This window comes from Sander vitreus, chromosome 21 (genome assembly GCF_031162955.1).
Source record: "Sander vitreus isolate 19-12246 chromosome 21, sanVit1, whole genome shotgun sequence".
NCBI classification, from domain to species: Eukaryota; Metazoa; Chordata; class Actinopteri; order Perciformes; family Percidae; genus Sander; species Sander vitreus.
Genome location: NC_135875.1, coordinates 19,953,279 through 19,973,659, shown reverse-complemented (window position 1 = coordinate 19,973,659; position 20,381 = coordinate 19,953,279).

Here is a 20,381-nt window from a genome sequence, read left to right as displayed (position 1 = left end):
CAGCCGGCGGTCTCCTTTCGTAGGATGTCATATGTTATGGTGTGCATACATTTTCGTATGATATCATATGGACCCGTTCATGAGAATGCGTTGGTGGGGTATTAGTCTCGCTTTGCCAGACCTTCCTCCACAGCACTGCCGAGGAGGGTCTAGCTAGTCCACACAGCATTCCGGGATGGGCGAACAATGTGCTTTGGTTTATTGGCATTTCTTTAAACCAATCACAATCGTCTTGGGTGGCGCTAAGCGCCCGACAGAGGCACGGTGCCGCTGCAAAATAGTTTCAGGAAGGAACTTGTTTTGGTGGTATGTGTACGTTCAAAAGTTTTTTCAGTCGTGCAACAGCAACAGATAGTCATTCTAGCTGTCTGGATTTACCCTGCAGAGATCTGGGGAGCAGTTAACTATAGTCCTCATACTCTAAGTGGACCGGAGTTTAGTTTAGTTTAGACGAAAAGAGCGTGATCCGGCGGAATTTTAGGCAGCTTCAGAGCAATCCCGGAAGTAGAACGTCATGGATATAGACAAGGGGGGGGTAATAAACATAACATTTATGAAAAGATTGTTGTTGTCCCAACCTGTTGGCTCCTCTGCACAGTGTGTAGGAACTGTTGATCGATATACACTTGTTCAGAAACAGAGATTCAGGTTTTATTTAGCTGCAGTGACAACGTGTGTGACTTAAAGCACAACTGTCTTAACCTTAAGATATCAAATTCCTTAAGAATAAAATAACCTTAAGATATAAAATATCCAAATAAAACTCCATTTCTTGATGGAAATATTTGGATATTTTGATTAAACCTATTGCTTTGTGTTTTCTTATCTCCACATCATATGTCGCAGTTTTTTGAACCAACAAATTCAAGCTTCAGGTTTCCTCTGTTTGATTGTAATACTGTTTAGAGGATCCAGATCCACTTGTTGGTTTCCTGTGGGCTCTGTGACTGCCAGCTGTGTCTCTGGAGCGGCGTTCTTCTGATGTATTGTGTATTATAATGAAAGACCTGCTCGATAAGACGTAGTTATTTTGATGTTTGTGTGAGATCATCAGATCTGGACTCACATGCTAAATTGGTAAACAAATATCGGAGTATGGGGATGACGTGTGTATATGTTAAGTTTTATATTGTGTCATTTTATTTCTACATTACAGTTTAAAAGAAGAATATGTATGCTATTTGTGTGTCACTACAACACCGGGGCCGTATAATCAGGACGTTTCTTAGAGGAAAAACGATACAGTGGATCCAATGGTGCCTGGACATCCGAGAGGACCATTGCATAGTACAGATGGGTAATTGCTTAAATTTCTAATTGCTGACAGTGTTGAAGGAAATGAAAACGTAACTGTCTTCTTATTTATATGCTTTGGAGGAAACCATATGCTACAGTGGCATTTTTTGTTTCGCAAGCTGTAACCTGAGTCAGCGAGGAGGTTCAGGTCATATCCCACCATGGAGGTTCCTTTCCCTTTCTTCTGACCCTAAAACTCATCTCTCTCTGATCTCCGTATGCCTTGGCAAAATCCTCAAAGCTTCCCACTGGCACATAGCTGCTATCTCCTCTATTCCTGGGATGAAAAGGAAAAGCCTCTCACCCAGCGAGCATCCTGGAAAGCTCTGGAAATGCTCCTCCTCTTGTTTCTTGTCTTTGAAGTTCTCACTTCCTGTCTACGGCGTACGGCAGTTTGAAGACGCACAGAAGTGATACAAGACAATGTGAAAATGCTGCTCAATGGGCTCTTTCATACGCTGTATTATTAGGACATAAATATACAGCAAGCTTTTTACATATTTGACGCAATGCATCCCAGTGATCAAAGAGCTTCTTCCTCCAAAGGTCTTTACCTTGCTGTTAGAGTTCAATGAAAAACATTGATTTACTGGTTGAATCTAAGAAGAAGACAAGCAACACTCTGTGTTATTTATGGCCGTAGAAAAACATGGATATAGTGTCTGTAGTGTCACTGATATGTCTCTAAAGGGAATTCAGGGACATCTTAAAACTTTTTAAATTGTTGAGGACAGAGAATCAACATTTGGGCCATAGTGTTTCATCATGACACGCGGGACAAGGGACATGAGTTTAGGAACGGGACACTTGGGTTTAGGGAAAGATTGTGGGTGGGGTTATAAAGTCAACGTTTCAGTGACACGCGGGACAAGAATGGGAACCCCGGTCTCCTTGGTGAAAGTCCTGTGTTGTTTGACCCATCCACCACCCCAGCCAGCCTCCCCATGCGGGCCATTCCGGGCTTTCATACTACTCGCTACCATTGTCGCTCTTAATACTACGTCATCATAAAGCGCCGTGCAGCTGCTGCTCTGCCCGGTGCGTTCCATACACTGCCCAAGCGTTTGATTGTACGTGATCGGAGGGAGAAACGCCCTCCGATACAAAATAAAAAATAAAAATAATAAAGATATATAGATATAGGAAATAGTGTCTGTGTAAATATATAGAGGTAAGACTTTAGCATAATGAAAATAAGGGTGGCTTTTATTGTGTAATAGACACACACACACACACACACACACACACACACACACACACACACACGTAGTGCATTTCACTATCTTTATGGGGACCCGTCATTGACATAATGCATTCCCTAGCCCCTTACCAGAGCCTTAACCATCACAACTAAATGTCTAACCTTAACCCTTACCCTCACCCTAACCATAACCTAATTCTAACCGTAATCCTAAATCCAAGTCTTAACCCTCAACCAGCCCTTTAATGTTGTGGGGTCCAGCATTTTGGCCCCACAAAGCTGGCCGGACCCCACAAGTATACTGTATTCCTGGTTTTTGGACCCCACAAATATAGTTAAACAAGAACACACACACACACACACACACACACACACACACACACACACACACACACACACACACACACACACACACACACACACACACATTCTATTCAAGGTATCAGACTTCCCTCCTACGGATAGTTGTCAAGGATAGTAACCAGTGCTGGATAGCTATTTTTCTTCCAGTCACCATGCACAGCAGTATCTAAGCTGATACAATAGCCAGTATTGTTACAAGACACCAGCCAGATGCATGCACTACATGTCTGCATATAATAATAATAATAATAATAATAATAATAATAATAATAATGGACTTTATTAATATGGCTTTTCTCTTAACATAGTTAACAAAGTGCTTTACATAAAAAAACAATAAAGCTACATGCTGAAATAATGAACAAATAAAGAAGAAGAAGAAGAAGAAATGCATCTAATAAAAATTACGTAAACAAAAATGGACGTAGTAAAAAGGGGCTGGTAAAATTAGACTTCTTGTTGCATAATGATGTCATGGCAGCAAGCACGTGTAACAGTAAGAAATAATCCAAAGAAGTGAATCATTTAACTCCCTTCTATAACACACTGTCTACCTTTTGTCTCTTTCTTTTGAGCACTTGACAATCCCTCTTTTAAAATTCACTGGACCTAACTGCCTGCGGCTACATACACGATCATGTGTACACAAACCAAAATGTTGGAGCATGGACACATACGGGTCGATAAACATTTAGGTGCAGAGTCACTCTTCTTATCCTTTCATTGTTTACATAGACTCTGTTAATAATAACGGCAGAACCGCCGAGTTCCTAGCCTGTGAAGTCATACGGACATTGAGATTACAGGCCCCTATAGGCTCATCACCAACAACTAATATCACACACAGTTTGAGTTGGGGATTTTGACTTCATCACTCTTTTATGCTTTTGTGTGTTTGATAAAGCCGGGCAAGAAAAGAATATTGGGAAAGCACAGTGAGGCAGCGTGTAAAAGAAGAATTTCATCAGCGCCTTCACCATATTGGCCAAAGTAGTCCAATGGTCTTAGATAAACATGTAACAATCAGCTTTACTTAAGCACCAAGACTAGAGATGGATGGTTTAATTTACTCACATTCAACTCTCTCCCCTCTCCCTGGCGCAGCCAAAAGCCATTATGGTTAGATGAATATGTGCTGATTACACAATCCACCCAACCCCCGACACCCCCACCCTGCAACAAGACATATTTGTCCATCATAAAATGCCGCATTAATAACCCATCACATGTAGCTTTCCCAATGCTGTATATTTATCTTGGCCTTTGCCTAGCATGCAAGGAAAACAAACAAGCCACAGCGGTCGTACAGGCGGCGTGAGAGAATGGAGAATGCGGCCTCAGGTATGTTCGATATGCTACGAACGGTTTGTCTTGAGTTGCAAGATTGAAGCGGTGAAGCGCTGGAATAAAATTCTGCCAGAGAGACTTGACGGATTCCTTACCGGCAGGGTTAGCCAGCTTTTTTTGGGTCCAACATAATTGGGTTTGTTACCCGGATATTATTCATGAAGAGAAGATTAACTAAAAAAAATATTTGATTTAGTGTAGTCTTGAACACACAACACATTCTGGGATAGGACAAAAAAATGCCAATCACATTCGTCTTGGGCGGTGCTAAGCTCCAGACGCAGCGACGCTGGTGGAACTCCCCTCCCAAAAAAAATCCTGCCCTGCAAAATCCCGAGAGAGAGACTACCGATTCCCGTCCCGGTCCCGTTTTGTTCCCTATGTTGTCTAAAGTTATCAGACTCTGTTGCCCCCCTGTAGCATGTTTGGTTAATCCCAAATCCCGCGGGAATACCATGACCCGCGGGAGTCCTGAAAAATTGTCACCCTCTAGCTCTTACCAGTGTATCAACGTGTGTACTTCATCAACAGCAATCCCCACCATTTGGTCCCAAAACGTCCCAGTTACATAGTAAATTCCTTAAACATATTCTCTGTAAATCTTTACAATCATTCACCGAAAGTACCAAGCAGGCCTGCCTGGCTGCACGATCAAAATGTTCTTAAAAACTTGCCATTTTCAGCATGTAGCTTGCTAGCTCGAAGGCTGCTGTTGTTGGATTTTGAGAATGGCGACTGTGAGACAAGCGCCAGATGTCAGTCTTTATCCTGGAAATGTACTTCCGTTGATCCAGACTAGATTCAGTGTTATATTCAAGAAACGACTGCCTGCAGGAAATATGCAGTACATACACTGTAAAATGCAGGAATAGAGAATTTTACCATGCCAAAGATAGCGTTAGCAATGCCAAGCTCTATGTTGCTGATGGGATACACCTCCTGCTTTAAGCTTTAGAAAGAGTGGTTTTGTCTGGATGAGGTTGAAAACTGATTATTTAAATTCTTTAGGCATGGTTCCCTCCATCACGTGACCATCAAATTCAAGTAACTTTTAATTACTTTCATCACATGAATTGATGAAATGAATAAAGAATTTGTACTTTTTGAGCAAGCACCCTTGTTTCTCTAAATCTTTTCAAGTGGTTGGAAATAACTGTGGTATATTGGTTACTGTGGATCATCAATGTACCACAGTCATTTCAAAAGCCATTCATTAAAAAGAAGGAAAACTTGCTGGATGACATTAGATATCAAAATACACAGTTCTCTCTTGATTTGAATAATGACATGTACCCAGTAGGCCTATACATTATGACTAAAAAGTAGTACACAACGCATGATCAGATACAGTAAATACAGGGCCCAGGTCTTTATGGTAGAGAGGAGCAAATGTAGATCAGGTAAAGCCGGCTTCAGCTGTACCAGGAAGTTGTTTAATGTCACCAAATATTGTATCATTATTTCTGTCTGGTTCGTAAACATAATGTCTATTGCATCTGTCCATCTTGGATCCCCCATTGTTGCTCTTTCAAAGGTGTACTCCTTTTTCCTTCTATTAATGTAACTTGATGCGCCAGATGTGTTAACACATAACTATCTAAGAAGCCGTTATTGGAAACGTTTTAAAAAGAAATACTTTGCAGGTGATTGGATGAACCATCTGTTAATCAATCTCTTGCCAAAGCCAGTTGGGAGTAGAGTGAAAAGATCTTTTCCATTGAGAAAAGCCTTCAGTGCCTTTTTTTTGTTGCTCTTCTTTCAATGATGAAATCCTCTCTAGTTCTGATATAGCTGATGCTGTTGCAGCATCTACGCTAACCAGTTTAGGAACCAGTTTAACCGTTTTAAACGAACAGTCGCCTCTCTGTTATCACACACACCTAAACCACGGCAGTAGCTCCTCACAGGACACCGATTGGCTCGAGCCACGGTGGCTCGGACACGATCACAGTACTTGAAACCTGACGAGATGGATTTTCGTTTGATCTTGTGATATCGCGAGAATCCAGCTGCCATGTAAGGTAAATATTACAGTTTTTGCCGATTGCTTACACACTGAAATCAAAAGTATTACACAATTATCAGAACCTTACACTCAAGGAGCAAAGCATTGGCCCAGATGTGCACCACTATAAGCACAATGTCAGCCTCACACTTTTTGCAAAACAATACACACAGTGATTTGCAAACACACTTGTATACATTAGACACAGAAGTGTATCATGATGTCACTTCCTTGCGATTCCAAAGCACTGACTGTGAAATGACCACACCTATGAGCCAATCTGTGAAACACAGCCATCAGGTGCGCCAACACATAATTGCTTACAGTTTTTTCCAACTGCTTACACATGTTTTCAAAACTCTCCTTTTTTCAAAACTCTACACACAATTCCTAAAACTGCACACACAAAATGCAAAATGCCTCACATCTCCTTCAAAATGAAACGCTGCAGTCAAAATACCATAAACACATCTCAAAATGAAGCATTTGCATCAAATGACAAACACTTTTTTCCTAATAGTACATTTTTGGATATACCATGTACACACTGGTGTTCTAAATCTAAAGCTCTTTTGTCTTTCATTGGCCTATATCTACATTGACAATGTTCTAGAGAGAAAGTAATCTGCTGAGAGGGGTTGAAAAGTGCACTGTAAAAAAAACTATGTAATGTTACAGTAAAACAAAGTATTTGTTGGACAAAATATCACGTTTGTAAGAGTAGCACAGTGTTGTATACAGTAGCATGAAACAAGAAAACAAAAGTACAAACATATGTAAACCAAAGGTATCATTTTTAGAATAAAGAATGTGTGTTGTGTGTGTTTGTGAGTGTTTTTTGTGTCGTGGTGTGGGGGGGGGGGGAATTGTATGCACAAACAAAGTCTGATTGATTTGTAACGCTGAAATAGTCATTAGATAGTTGCATGCAGTATGGACGCCATTGTAAAGCTACTCAGATGGGCATAAGTGTGGCCCTGATCTCATCAGAGATGGCTCTCCTTCCTCTTCTTTCCTCCTCCTCCTCGTTGTCGTCCCCTGTCTGTCCCTCCTCCTCCCCTTCCTCTCTGTCTATTGTTGGCATCCATTGTTCAAAACAGGTAATCTGACCTTTGACCTCTGTATAGGCCTATACTAAAGCAGCGATTGGTTAGTGTTCAGTTATGACATAATGTGTTTGCACATGTGAGGAGTGTGTGTGTGTGTGTGTGTGTGTGCCCGGGTAAATAAGTGTAGCATTTTGATTGGTTGTGTTTAGAAAAGGAAAGCAAGTCACTTCCTGTTAGATTTTTGTGTCTTAGGTAAAGAACTGTGTGTAATGTTTTGAAAAAAAGTGTTTTATGCAATTGAGAACTGAGTGAGAGGCTGAGAAATAGCTCATGGTTTTGGAGATTAGCTGTGTAATTTTGCACTTTGAGTGACAGGTTTCACAAATCGTGTGACATGAAAAGATTTTGTGTGTAAGCATTTGAAAAAAACTGTAATTGTAGACACACCAATTAGATTTGAGCATTATAAAAATGCAGCAGGTAAGTCTAGTATTTTCTGTACTGTATTTGCAGTTTTTTTTTAATTTATTATTATTATTATCATTTTTTTACTGTAATTGTAACCTGTACTGGATACAGTATATTATGTCTGTCTGTTTGCTGAGCTAACAGTGTTATGCACACTAATAGCATGAAAACTGGGACATGTTTCTCCATGTTGACATGTTGACTGATTTGGGTATATGGAGAGAAATGAATTGTATTTTTCTCAGTCTGCAGCATTGGTCTTGTGTAGTGTTTGGTGAACTTATTGTATATTTGCACTTTCTCTGTGTACTTCATTTACTGTACTCTAATCACTGAGAAGTAGAATTGCTAAAAGTGTTTTAGGTTGGCAAAAGCAGTGTGTAACTGGTTCAAACAAAATTAAGTAATATGGAACGTGTGTGTTTCATATTTTAACAAAATGTGCTTTTTATAAATTAGAGTATAGGTTTTGCAAGAGTGTTTCATTTAGTAAAGGGTCTGAGGTTTTCTGCTAATTGGGTGTGTGGTTGTGCTAATTGTGTGTAGTGTTCTGAAAAACCGGTCACTGTTTTTAAAATAGTGCTTAAGCAATCGAAGAAAAAAAAACTAACACCCCTTGAAGTCAAATTTGGGATTTTGGGCTACACAAATAAAATGGACTTATTTGGGGGAACCAATTCTTTTCTGCTATTACCTGCCGCAAACAACTACTTCACTCTCTACAGGCTGTATAGATAACAATTTATGTACCTGCCTTTTGTAAATAACGATCATTCTATCATTGAAAACGGTGATATTAAAACTTGTATGGAGCAACAATTCACTACTTTTTACTGGACTGAAACATTTCAGAGAACCGACAAAGACTGACCAGAAATTCATCACAACAGTTTGTGAATAACAATGTTCTATTAAAGCTAAATAAATACTTTCGTGTATCAATCTGAATCATCGTTTTAGTGAAGAAAAAGGACCCATAGTCAAATCATGATTGATTGAGGCACCTCTCTCTCATCGCCAGTGGTCAATATAGTAACCATTGGTCCAAACTCACAATGTATTTCCTACTCTGTCCCAATGGGAATCTTTGAGGGAATGGGTAGCATTTTGCATGCTCTATCCACAGTCACAGTTTCCCTGTTGTTCCGGGATTCAAACTGGCAACCTCCTGGTCACAAAACAAACTCTCTCTCCAACATACCATTGCCTCATATTTTCATTTGGTGGGTGATAGTCCACCAACGCTGTGGAGCGAGGACGTTGGAATACTAACATATCATTACTGGTCTATTGGGAGAGACTTGACTTGAGAAAAAAGATTAATGATCGTTTCAGTCAATATAGGGAGTTATGGCTGCTGGTGTTGCCGGGGTAACAAGCTACAGTTGAGCGTAGGTGGGTAAACAGTGCGGTTAGTGTTTTTGGATGTGTGCAACAAGGATCCCACAGTGTGTGTATGTACATGTGTTTGTAGTGAAGTTGTAAGTGTTGAGTGCATGCACACACTAGGATGACTTAAGTGTGTGTGTGTGTGTGTGTGTGTGTGTGTGTGTGTGTGTGTGTGTGTTTTTGCTCTCTGGTTTTCCTCCCCCCTCAGACCCTCTGGTTCTTGTCAGATAACGGTTCTCCACCAACTATCCTGGAATCTCAATTATCTTAATGAAACTACAGCAAAGGACGTTTCACCTGTAAACATGTCCCAATCAAACATAGCATGCACAGTAAGTCTCCCACTAAGGATACAAGAAATAAAAACCTGCAAAAATAGGTTACACAACATGGATCTTGAAATTGCAACATGACTTGCAAAACTGTAAACCCCAAACTTGCTTATGAACACAGTCCATTACTTGCTTACTGTTTAGCTGGTTATTGATGATTCATAATATCAGATACTGATACATTCGCTTGATATGATGAAATATCTTTATCTACAAAATGGGGGGCCCTGCAGAAAAAGTTTGGGAACCACTGACCCAGAGCAGAGATCAAGTCAATTTTATTAATAAGATTATCAATATATAATAGAATATTAATAGAATATCAAATAACAACAAACTCCCAAAAAGAACCCCTTTAAAGGAGACCATGGTGACCATGAATAAAAACTGGAGTACAAACGTATGGATTTATGCTGTAAAAGTCTCTATTCCACATATAGAGCTTGGACTCACCTAATATAAATGTTCCACAGTTTGCCTTAATGATGTAACTGCAGGACAATGTTGATGAGTCATGAAGTGACATAATATAATCATCATTTCAAATGTATTTGCTTTAAGATGCTTTATACTGCCTCATAAATGTTGTAAATATTCTTGTAAAATGTAATGGTTTAGAAGTATAGAGTACTCACACCGCAAAAATACATTCAATATTACAAATGTGCACTACTGTTAAGTATAACTGTACATCTTTAAAGAACCTCAATGGATGATGAAGGGTAAAGAAACATGTTATGCCATTAACAACAAAATGTGTAATTTCCAAAAATATAATATACTGCAAGCAGGGACTGCTTTGGGCTGTTCTGTGATTTTGACATTTGAGATTTGAGTCAGCTTCATAGCAGCCAACTCGTCCTTGAATGCACCAGGAAGGAGCCCTAGCTTGCCACTGCATTAAATACAAACTTTGACAAACTGCTAAAAGCTTTTTACTGTGATGGATGACTTAGCAAGCAAGTGTAAATCTCTTTTTTTAAAACCTGTTGGGAAATAAATGGAAACCAATGGCCAACGCAAAAGCACACCCCTTAATGGAATCTGTGGGGGGATTTATTCCTATTTGAGAGACTGTCCAAATAGAAATCAACAAATGGAAACGTGTCGTTTATGACAAGTGAAGCAACTATAACAGAAGAGTTAAATTCCATGCCTGTGTAGTGACGCAATCAGTAAATCCGGAACTATCAGGGCTCGTTGGACTGATTTAGAAAAGAAACTGTTGTACCAATACTGCTTTACGTAGCCTCGTGTCAATGACACCCATGGATAGGAATATGAGAAATAATCTAACATAAAAAGTTGCCTAACCAGCTTAAACGACAAGGCCATCGCCTCGCAATAGACAGGTGAAAAAAAGAATCCTCAGATTCGATACAGCAGAGGCTGAGATGTCTCGACTACAGTTGAAAAAGGACCTTCAATGATGGAGATTGTTGGAGTGCTAAACCCGAAATCCAATAGGCATGTTCCTGAGAGTGAAGAAAAGGTAGCACATCTCAGGTTCCCAAGTTAAGGAGGACAAAATACTGTCATTGCACTTTTTTAATCAGGCTCACATCAAGCGTTGATTTATTGTGATGTGAGCCTGATTAAAAAAGTGCTCCTTAAAGGAGTGGTTCAGAATTTTGGACATAGGACCTCATTTCCAAGTTAGCTAGTGTGTTATTTATCAGTGGAGACCGTTTTCAACACTTTTCATCCAGTCCTTCCAGTTGCAGAGTTCGCTGGTGCTAGGCTAGCGTAAGTCAACAGTAACTGCTAGCCTGCCACTAAAAACAGTCTTACCCACTCCACAGTACACCTGAGGCAAATCAATTATAACGCCAGACTATCGATGTAAATGTCTGTTGATAGAATAATGTTAGAAATAAAACTACTCTTGCATCACATTGCAATAGTTGGTAGCATAGGCTACAGCAGCGGCGGAGTGATATTACCAAGGCTACCAAGAAAGCCGGTTTACATGACAATCACGCAAGTTGATTTACCTGCCGCTGTCACTCATTGCTACAGAAGCAGAGTACATTGCACGAAGGAATCAACAAGACAGCTAACGTTGTCACTCTCCCCAATGCATTGAACTGTAACGTTATCTCCACTAACGTTGTCGCTCTCAATCTATCAGTTATGAAAGGGGTTAGCTTTATTAGCTAGAGTAGCCTACCAAAAGTTATTACCTGTTCATCAGTAGCTGTTGGTGCATTTGGAAAGACGGATGGAACCGCATTTGTTGTCATTGAGTTGTGGTCCTTTAGATTGCGGGGTTTTTCAAAGTCGTCTGCTCTAAAATGATCACTACAAATTTGCAACTTGAGTAGAGTCTCGGCCGGTGTCTTGATGTCCAAGCCAGCAGCAAGAAGCCACAGTTGGTTCCTTTCTGGATCTCGCAATAGAAATTTGTGGAAACTTTGTGGTGCCCATCTGTTGGATTTATTTTTACAATTTCTAAATGCACACTGAAACACCATGTTGCCTAGTCCTTAGTTTCCAATCCAGTGCTTACTACTGTTATACTAATGTACTACTACTAGGTGTCGCGACTGGAGTGCGCTTCTCTGTTTACTTTTCGGTGCAGTACTACTAACCGGAGCGTTAAAGTAAAATTTCACCGCTGCTGAGAAACTAGTCCCTCAAAATGTAATGCGATCATTAAGATGCAAGAGTAGTTTTATTTCTAACCAACAGACATTTACATCGATAGTCTGGCGTTATAATTTATTTGCCTCGGGTGTACTGTGGAGTGGGTAAGGCTGTTTTTAGTGGCAGGCTAGCAGTTACTGTTGACTTGCACTAGCCTAGCACCAGCGAACTCTGCAACTGGAAGGACTGGATGAAAAGTGTTGAAAACGGTCTCCAGTGATAAATAACACACTGGCTAACTTGAAAATGAGGTATTATGTCCAAAATTCTGAACCACCCTTTTAACTTGGGAACCTGAGATGTGCTACCTTTTTCCCTCTTTTTGGAACATATCTTGACGCCCCAGCATGGGTCAGGCTCCAAAAACACTGAATACTACACTTCCCATGTGTGCAACTTTTCAAACTTCTTTCTCCCACTTTGTGACGCAGGTTTTTAGTTAAACACGCATAGTCTCGGAGCCCATGAGGCGCGATCACTGATGACATCATCAAGGGTTATTTTCACAGGCTGATCAGTGTGCCGTGTTTAAAAAGTGCCTCTTTGAAGCTTGAGTGCAAAACTTTTGTCTCCCCTCTCTGACAGTGAGAGTAATTACACAAACACTGCCGACGGGGTTCAGAAAGGCAGTAGGATACCTAAAAATGCTGTGATCTCTCCGCCCTTCCTGCCTGCCAGATAGAGGCTTGAATGTAATGGACATTCATTTATAGGTATAAGTTCCGCACTTTTGTGTTTTTTTTCTTGTCAAAACACTGCTTCATAGTCCTTTAAAATCATCAGTAATTGGCTATGGCATGCAACACAAAATGAAAAGGGAACATATTTACCAAACTAGATGTGTGATTTAAGGCCCACCTGCTGCACCATGCTGGCAATGCTAAATCCTCCTAAATGGAGGAAAATAATGTTTTTCCCCCTTGATGGATGAAAAACAGCTTAAAAAAGCTATAAGATGCCAGAAATCCAAATTTGACTCCAAGTTAAAGCTAAGCCGAGTCCTTCATTTGTTGTTGGAAATATCACTAATAGGCTTTGAGTTTACATGAACAACCCTTATAAGCAGGCCTAGATAGACTGTGAAAGCAATTTTTTAAGCCAGTATTTGATTGATGGTACAATTATGTATTTTTTTTTAATAGTTTTGATTGGTATACCGTAAAATCAAAGAAACAAATCTGCCTACACTTTCACCAAAAAGATAGAAAAAGAAAAGTAGCAACCAATTAATTAAATAAAGTTTTCAGTTTTTAATTGATGCTCACCTACGTACAGTAAAAACAGTGAGAAGAAATGAGGGTGAGAGAGAATACAAATGGAAAAAAAAGATGTAAATAAAAAAACTCAAGTAATGATTGACTCTCAATATATATATGTCTCAATATCTTGCTCCTTCTCTTTTTCCTTCTGGTTGCCTCCCTCTCTCTGTTCACTGCCATCAAAAACAGTGCTAATGCTAACAGAGTAGCCCTAAAGCTTGCCTGCAGGGTCTGTCGCCACGGCAACAGGACCAAACACACAGCCCTGACAAAACCGCTAATATATAGCAGAGAACGCTTCTCAGCTGCTGGGCTGTAGCGCACACATGCACACGCACACGCACATGCTCTCACACACACACGCACATTCTCTCTCTCACACACACACACATGCGCACACACACACACACACACACACACACACACACACACACACGCACGCACACACACACACACACACACACACACACACAAAGACAATAGAGAGACACATAAAGAGGGCAAGTGACTGAATTTAATGCTGGCATGCTGTGTGTGAGACTTACAGAGAAACATCTGCAGTTAAACACATGTACATGCACACGTGTTGTGTGTGTACACAGCATGTTCAAAAACTTGTGTGAGAGAAAGCGCCTGTGCATTTTCTTGTGTCCATATGTGCATCTTTTTGTGTGTGTGTGTCCATGTGGTTCCATTTAACCCTTTCCTTTGTGTGACACCATTTAACCTGTGGGCCGCTGCAGTGAGACTCCAGTTCACACCACATTTCCTGTTCGCTCAGCTGCATCTGGATGCAAATGGCAACACAAACACACTCTCTCTCTCTCTCTCTCTCTCTCTCTCTCACTCACTCACTCACTCACTCACTCACTCTCACACACACGCACACGCATTAATCAGTGTTATTACCCTTGACTCCGCTGCATCTGGAGATGCGAATGCAAACACGATCAGTATGCCACTAACACACTCACATTTGCACACACACAAAAAGATGCACATATGGACACAAGAAAGAAAATGCACAGGCGCTGAAAAAAGTCAGTAACTGTCATTAGTTTACCCCCAAAGTTTTTGTTTTATAGTGTATTACTTCAGCATATCAGTCATCATGCAGAGATGATGAATGGGTTTGCTTTATTTTGCAAATGTTTTTTAAATGAGACCGCAACATGTTAAACTGCATTTGGCAAGAAATATATTGAAAAACTAAACCTCATCTATGGAAATGCAACAAAAACAGCATCCCAGCTCTCTCATTTAATGTAAGAAACTGTTGATGTGACTTAAGTAAGTCACCACAGAAGTCTGCCTCTCTACCGATATGATCATATAGTGTAGTAGTTCAGACATAGTGGAACCTTTAAAACTTATTTTAAGGTGGTTATTGCATTTTTAAAAACGCTACAGAAGCGTCACTCACATAAAAAAAAACATTCTCTGCTGCATCTAGTACGTGTGTGTGTGTGTGTGTGTGTGTGTGTGTGTGTGTGTGTGTGTGTGTGTGTGTGTGTGTGAGTGTGTGTGTGTTTTCTTCATCACCTAATACCTCTGACAGTTAGTAGGAGGCCAGGTGTTTGAGCTGTCAGTGTGTGTAATATCTGTCACCACCTGTTCAAGGTGTTTTCATACATCATGTTTTTACCCAAGCCCGTCCTCCCTCCATTGCTCCTCCAGCCGCTTTTCCACTTTATCATTCTTCTGTCCCGACTTGACAGGTGCAGGCAGCAAAGTATTTCAAAAGATGGCTCCTTGTGACAAGCTGTCATGTTCGTTGTTGCATCACTGACTTCACTGATGTCATGGTTGTTGTAGTTAGTTGTCATGGTTGAGTTAAAGTACTCAGCTTCTGCTGACATTTAAACAAGATGTATGGGTTATGAGTTCGCTAAAAAAGTCTTTGATCAACAGGTTGCTGATGTGATTTGGCAAACTTTCTGGGAAACACTAGTACAGTCTGAAGATGTGTTTAAACCTGGACCCTATTTTCCCATGTTTTTGTGTGTAAGTGATTGATGGAAACAACAATCTTTGAAATTAGTCCAGTATTTAGCAAGACAAGATACAATATAACATTATTGGCCTTCAATTTACATTCACTAAAAGTGCTGATTTTGCCACTGATGTGCTCACACAATATTGAGTCTTGAGGCCATTAGACTACATTGCTATGTAAATAATTGTATAAGGGGTAGAGAAGCCAAGTAGGCATATCCCCCAATGGAGTCTAGACACTAGTGGTGGTCAAAGAGCCTGAAGACTGGATGAAGCACATGAGCGGACTTCCGGAGTTGGACCTAGGGTGCCATGGATAAAGATGACTGGAGGTGAATAGGGTGGAAGAGGGTTACACGATTTGCCTGAAGTGACAACTGACAGCAGCAGAGAGAAGAACAGATTTAAAGCAGGGATGCTATGATGTGATTGGCTCATGTAATTCATGGCCAATTCTGGTTTGTTTAACTGAAGAGTGAACGCCCCAAATCAGCTGATCAGTTTAGGAAAGAGAGAGGGGTGAATGAAAGCTTACAAGTCTTACAAGAGGTTGACTTTTTTGTTAAGATCAGAAATGTATAAAGTACTAGAGACCCATACTTGAGTAAAAGTACAAGTGCTCTATCAAAAAAAGTGACTTAAGTTGAAGTGCTCTTTAAGCACCACACTTAAGTTGAAGTACTAAAGTATTCAACATTTTTTTGTACTTAAGTATTGCAAGTCATTTATTTTAAAATGTACTACTCAAGTACTGAAAGTAAAAGTACAAGTATTGTGGTATGTAGGTATTAAAGAAAGCAGTCAAAAGTAGTGTTTATATTATTTAAATTTGTTTGTATATTTATTTAAAACTGAAAAGGAAACTTGTTTTGGGGAGAATAACATTACTCTGGGCTGAGTTATCCTTATGTAACATATGTGTCAGTGGCTTGTTGATCTTTACATTGTTAGTTAATCTCCTAACCTGGCCTGGGACACACATTCATACGGTTTGATAAAGTACTTATTGGACTTTAACTTATCATTGCACTTACAATAAGGAGCGTAGCTGTCCTCAATTTAGTCAGTTGCGGGGGAACTGAGCAGCCCTGCCCGCTGCAGAGAGCCAACAGGATTGAAACAGCAGCAGCTTTCAGCAACTTTAGAGTGAAAAAAACGTTACAGCAGTCTTTCACTGTACGTTTTGTTGGCAAATGTGATGTTCGAGTCACACACGTCTCGTCTTCATATCAGAAACAAGGAAATTAATTCACTCCCGCTTGGTCATTGGCTCTCAGAGTCACATACTGATACAAAGTCTGGCACGTGGGACTGCTGGAATTGGTTGAAGTCACGGGAAACTCCGGTTATTGGTCAAATTTGCGGAAAAGTTGCAGTTATTGGTCAAAATTGCGAGTCACACCAAATTCACGTGATTGGTTGTAACGAGTAATGATGCAGCACATAAAAAATGTATCGGAGTAAAAGTATTAAACTCATCGACACTATGTACTCAAGTAAAAGTGGAAGTAGGAGAAAAAAATAATGCTTCAGTAGAGTACAGATACAGCCTTTTAGTACTTAAGTACAGTAGTGAAGTAGTTCTACTTCGTTACTATACATCTCTGGTTAAGATCCTTTTTGTTTGACATAGAACATCTCCAAAACTCACTATCGCCAAACCCACCCCACTCCACTTTTAGTGGACGGAAATTGACAATGCGCATTTGCCCAATAGGATTACATTGCAACCTGGTTCGCGGCTGCCGGTTACAGGGTTCTCGCTCAATACTGGACCAATTTCAAAGATGTTTGTTCACATTAGTCACTTAGACACCAATCCATGGGAAAATATGGTCCAGGTTGAAAAAAATGACTCTTTAAAGTGGGGGCCTTAATCTCAAGAAGGGGGCTTTTAGATATAATAAGAGGTCTCTGAATACATACAGGTTTTGGTTTGTGCTTTCTGACAGTAGAGTCATTTGAAGAAAAAACTGATTCTGATGTTTCTGGAACCAGTTTGAGGCATCAAATTTTACAATCCGGTTTCTTTCCGCCCCTATGGAAGCTCATCAAAGACCAGGCAATCAGCGACCAAGTGAACGTCAACAGCTCTGTCCACCACCACTTCCCTCCGTGTTCCGACCACTGCTCTCCAACATTAAGAGTTTGTTTAGTGGCCTTTGCAGCATGACTTGCAATGCCCATTGATCCCAGTTTAAACAGGCTTGGAGATGGAGACAGACAGAGTCGCAGCTCGTAAAGTTGTGCTTTTTGGGTCTGTTTGGCACAGCGGTTATTACCACTGAGATGGCCCTAATGCTTGACTGGGAATACTAATTGGGACAATGCATATGGAGAGACAAGGGATGGAAGAGAAGAAGGATTAGATCGATAGAGGGGTGTGTTGTGCAGATTATGGGGAAGAGGACGATGGCTAGATATAAGAGAGAGAAAAGTTAACAAGGCTAGGAGTCTACCAATGAATACAATCCATCTAAAAGTTATTGTGACATTTCATCCAATACCACAAATGTCAACCACATGGTGGTGACAGAGGAAAAGTAGAGGGATTACCAAAGTCATTAGGACTCATTCTCTGGGGATCATGAATGCCTGTACCAAATTTTCATGCAGTAGTTGTTGAGATCAAAGTAGTGGACCGATCTGCATTGCCATCTAAAGAGCCACTCCTGTAGCATGGCTAAAGACAGAGTGATGTAAATTAAAACAAATTAATAGACTGTAGTAAAATTACTCTGTATCCCTGAATTTATCACCATATGGTTGACCTCCTTTAGTTGGGAAAATACCAGTTTCTGCTATGGTGCTGGCCTGGTTCTTTTGTAGGATGTCTGGTGTTTTTATCACTGTGAGATATGAAGGGCATTCCAAAGACATGCTGTAATCTGCTGCTGGTTCAGAGAAGCAGCAGGGTTCAAAGCGTGGGACCTCATCATGTGAAATGGAGGCGGCATGGATGCATACAGTATTAAGGCACTGGTAAGACACAGATGCAGATCTGCTTTAGTCGGTGCAAACTAAGGTGAAATGTTGAAGTTTCAATGAGAAAAATTCAAGAAAGTAGATCAAGTTTTGATGGTTTGAATCACAGAAATGATGGGAAAACTTGTTAGTACTTTGGCTTTACATGGTTCCACTTTTTCCTTAGTTCCACCCAGGATATTCTTACTTACTCTAGGTAAGAGCATAGCTGCATTCTTGCAATGTAAATATATAAAAGCCACAACTGTAAATCAGCTTGAGCAGTGTGCTCACATCACCATCTCATCATCTGTCCCCAATGTTCAGCATTGAAAGGTCCCAAAGCTGAAGGCCAAAACATTTGCGTATTTGGCCCGCTCAGCTAGCCCCGCTGCACAGAAGATGATCTGAAATCACTGTGCATGATGATTTGTTGAAGTTAGTTTAAGCATTAAGTAAGACATTGAGGCAGTAAAACTCACAGAGCTTGAAAAAATTAATGGATTTGCTCGGAAATAACTACCACCCCCTCTGCATTTCCAACTGGTTTTATGTCCTTCATTAACGTCAAGTATGAAAAAGAAATCCCAAACGGAAACTGCATTTGAAGAATCAAAATCTTTCGACACCCCGAATAACTCACACCAGCGACACATCAAGTGCAATTCTTGTTGACGTCAGCCATAATTCTGTTATTGCTGCGATGAAGTATTTTGGCGGATCGCTTCTTTAGGAAAACAACTGGGAGTTAGTAAGAAGTTCTTAAAGGAAAAAGAATGAGAGCTTTTCTGAAGGCCCTCCAGGAAAGTCTCTTTAATCAAGCTGCTAAGAAAATGCCCCCCTAATACCTGTGTGGTTACTGTCTATGTAGAGCAGAATAAATAAGCATCTCAACACTCATCTGTATGCTTTCATGACAGACTGACAGCTTGTCAGACTATCAGCAGGTCAAAGTTGAAGCCACAAACTCCTCTCTGCAACCCCGAGAGGCGAGGCCACAGTTTCCTGCAAAGAAAATGTAATTCCTAAAATTCCTACAACGGAATAAAAGGATGTTTGGATTTGCAATATGGTGTTGAGTGATCTTGACTGTGCTTCCTATAGAGGGAAACAAATCAAGTACTATATAATTCCAAAGTCAAACAACAGGTCTTGCTGTTGGTGTACAGCAGTCATGGGAGGGAGAGAGAGAGAGAGATTACAGTCCTTAGACTCACATAGTCTGACTCCCAGCGCATCAAAGACCAGTGTTTGGGCAGGTGCCCTTGGCATTAGTAACTGACACAAAAAGTCTCCTTTATTGTCTCAGTCAGACACGGGGCTTTCAACTAATTCCAATGTAATTGCATCCGCGGCGATAATTGACGCTTTGGTACCCCTTTGGCGTCAATGCACTTGGTTGGACTCTTGCCGTCACTTTTTGACGTTCTAGGTTGGGACCCTTTGCGTCACATTTTGATGATCTGGGTCGGGACAGATTTGCAGTCATTTTTCAACGTAGAGGGTAAAACCACTTTGTTAGGGGTAGGGAAAGATCGTGGGTGGGGTTAGGCATTTTTACCTTTAAGTAAAACAGTGACACACGGGACAAGAAGGGGACAGGAACCCCAGTCTCCTGGGTGAAAGTCCTGTGATGTTTGACCCATCCACCACCCCAACCTACCAACTTAACTTTTTAGTCTTTTATACTACTCGCTAGCACTCTTCAAACTATTTATTTGCTTTGCTGACTGCATGATGTGACATTTAATTTAGCCCATGGGAAGCATGGTTTCTTCACAATTCTAAACAAGCATACAAGACTATTATAAGTGTTATTATTTTCATATCAGAGGGGAATTTGGCCTCTAAGGGTATAATGCCGTTTCAGAGGCGTTACCGTCCTGCCAAGAAACTCTGAGTAGTCAGAAACAGAAAGTAAGATGATACTTTGGCATAAGAATGTTCAACTTTTAAGATATTGAATATCAGCTAAAAAACACACTATTCAATAGCAACTTTAATTCAGTAATGAGGGTGTCAGTCTCTGCCGTCAGAAACTAATATCTATTGAAACTTTACAGATGC